This window comes from Physeter macrocephalus, chromosome 11 (genome assembly GCF_002837175.3).
Source record: "Physeter macrocephalus isolate SW-GA chromosome 11, ASM283717v5, whole genome shotgun sequence".
Taxonomy (NCBI): domain Eukaryota; kingdom Metazoa; phylum Chordata; class Mammalia; order Artiodactyla; family Physeteridae; genus Physeter; species Physeter macrocephalus.
This window is the reverse complement of record NC_041224.1, coordinates 19,964,304-19,967,487: the sequence shown is the minus strand read 5'-3', so window position 1 is coordinate 19,967,487 and position 3,184 is coordinate 19,964,304. Positions and strand designations below refer to the sequence as shown.

General features: G+C 44.3%; 1 pseudogene; it reads right to left on the bottom strand.

Annotated features, from left to right (window-relative positions):
- Nucleotides 1–1,010: 1,010 nt before the first annotated feature.
- Nucleotides 1,011–1,595, bottom strand: LOC102980459 (60S ribosomal protein L19-like; annotated as a pseudogene).
- Nucleotides 1,596–3,184: the final 1,589 nt, after the last annotated feature.

Here is a 3,184-nt window from a genome sequence, read left to right as displayed (position 1 = left end):
TCGGCAGGCGGACGCGCAACCACTGCGCCACCAGGGAAGCCCCGAGTCAAATATTTTAACTGCAGAAATTTTGTAAGAGGCAGACTGGTGATTGAGGAGATCACATCATTTCATCTATTAGTGTCTGCTTATAAGCTCAGCCTGCAATCTTCCATGCACTTTTTTTTTTTTTTTTTTTTTTTTTTTGTGGTTGCGGGCCTCCCTCTGCTGTGGCCTCTCCCGTTGCGGAGCACAGGCTCCGGACGCGCAGGCTCAGCGGCCATGGCTCACGGGCCCAGCCGCTCCGCGGCATGTGGGATCCTCCCAGACCGGGGCGCGAACCCGGTTCCCCTGCATCGGCAGGCGGACGCGCAACCACTGCGCCACCAGGGAAGCCCCTTCCATGCACTTTTGATAAGCACCAAGAGAACGGCCACCAATGATGATAGGCATCACACAGGTATAGGGAAAGATTCTGCAAATGCCTTTTCTTCCTCATATTTACACCTTTATGAGCCTTCATACAAGTTTAGTAGGCATTTATTTGTATACGTTTATGGTGTCCGAGAACATGCTTAATCATTGTTCTTTAATATTCTCTGCAAAAGGAAAGCCTCCTCTGTTGTAGCACACAAAGGAAGGTGATAAGTAAAAGTACCTTCTATCCCTGGAGACCTTGATTTCTCAAAGAGCTTTTATGTTGATTACTTCATGTAATATTCACAAACACTTTGGCATGAATATAATGCTACTAAAGCAAAGGAAATTGTGAAAAGTACTGGTTTGAAAGCAGAAGACTCCAAGAATCACCTGTTCTATCTTTTAACCATCAGCTGGTTAGTTATATCTTCATCGCAGGCCAGCCTGGTTCCAACTGCCCGACTGTGAGGTTAGCCATGGGGTCTCCGACCATTTGTCTTTTGTTCTTCTTTAGATTTTTTTTTTTAAGGCAGATAAAGGCTTGTTTTTTATTGAATGAGTGGTCTATCTAATTGCCGAGGCCACTGTGTACAGAGAAGAGAGGGAGAACTTTATTTCTTGTTCTCTTCCTCCTTGGACAGAGTCTTGATGATTTCTTCCTTCTTGGCCTGGAGCCGGTCTTCATGGTCCTTGCGGGTTTCCTTGGTCTTAGACCTGCGGGCCTCAGCCTGGTCCACCAGAAGCTTCTCGCAAGCCTCGTCTGCCTTCAGCTTGTGGATATGTTCCATGAGAATCCGCTTGTTTTTGAACACGTTACCCTTCACTTTCAGGTAGAGGCTGTGATACCTGTGGTGGTCAATCTTCTTAGATTCACGGTATCTTCTGAGCAGCCGGCACAGAATTCTCATCCTCCTCATCCAGGTTACCTTCTAGGGCATTAGAGCACTGGCAGTACCCTTTTGCTTACCTATGTCCATATGCCTGCCCTTCCTGTGGTCCAAGGTGTTTTTCTGGCATCGAGCCTGGGAATGGACCATCACAGGCTTCCGGATGATGAGCCCATCTTTGATCAGTTTCCGGATCTGCTGATGGGAGTTGGCATTGGTGATTTCCTTAGTCTAGCTGGGGTCCAACCAGACCTTCTTTTTGCCACAGAGGAGGACACTGGAGGCAAGCCTCTTCTGAAGCCTGAGCATACTCACGGCTGCAGCCGCAGTGGTGAAAGGCGAGATTTTAGATAAGTTGGGAATCAAATAAAATGCCATTTCTTGTACTAATTGTCCTTCATGTAAGTTGAAGTTGCCATAACTGAATTGGCTGAATCTCTAAATCCCCCTGTGACCTTTTATCTGCTCTTTAAAGTTGGTTCTGTAGTTTAGTTTTTAAAGAGGTATTATCAGTTATTGAGCCCTTACCTCTCACCCCTGAGGTCTCAGCTTAAGTATCACTTTCCCACAAAACATTCCCAAACTATCCTGCCTACGTTTGGTCACCTGGTAATATGCACTCACAGAGCACTGCAAATTTCTTTTAATCTATATCCTGCAGCTTTAATGACCTATTTCTTTCTTCTTTAATAAACTATAACTTCCAGGACGGTGGAGAATGCCTCATTCACTAGGCCCAGACTCAGGCCTAATGTAACAGCCAGTGCATCCAGATCCAATATAAATTTGGATAAATATGAATAAATATGAATAAATGCAGGGCAGCACGGTAGCCACTGAGGATGTGCCAAGCTCTAGAAGCACCTCAGGGAGTGCATTGTCTAGTCAGGCATGCAGGATGGATGAATATAAATACAAACAATACAAAGATAAAATAAGGAATAATCAAATGCTTTTTTTAAAAAGCTATAATTTCAGTGAGGTTTACAAGGATTTAGGGGAGTGAGGATTGTGGCTCGGGGTAACAAAGCAACCAGAGGGATGAAGCAACTCAGCTCCATGGAGAGGGAGTCATCTTGGCCATGGTGAGTCACACATAACGGACTCGGGACACATCTGTACCTTTTCATTTTATTCCACAGGCTATGTAATATCACATTCTCTCTCTCAGTCTCTTTTTAAAATTCTTTTTTAACCTGAGGTAGTAATTCCAAAAGCAAACCCTTTGGGAACATTTAACGTTTAACATGACGATATGTAGAGGTAAAAAATGAGAAGGGAAGGAGTCCATTTTTGTAACCATCCACAAGGCATAAGAAGGACAACGGTAACTGCATAGGGGAGGAAAAGCTTCTTTCTGCCCTCTTAGGTTCTGTGACTGGGCCTAAGAATTAAACTGGCATAAGACAGATTAACAGGAAAAAGCCGACAAGTGTTATTTAATACAGCCCACCCTTAAACAAAGCAGGTCTCAACTGCACAGCTCCAACTATATGAGGATTTTTTTCTTTTTCTTTTTTTTAAACATCTTTATTGGAGTATAATTGCTTTACAATGGTGTGTTAGTTTCTGCTTTATAACAAAGGGAATCAGCTACACATATACATATGTTCCCACATCTCTTCCCTCTTGCATCTCCCTCCCTCCCACCCTCCCTATCCCACCCCTCTAGGTGGTCACAAAGCACCGAGCTGATCTCCCTGTGCTATGCGGCTGCTTCCCACTAGCTATCTATTCTACGTTTGGTAGTGTATATATGTCCATGCCACTCTCTCACATCGACACAGCCTACCCTTCCCCCTCCCCACATCCACAAGTCCATTCACTAGTAGGTCTGCAACTTTATTCCCATCTTGCCCCTAGGCTCTTCATGACCTTTTTTTTTTTTTTTTTTTTTT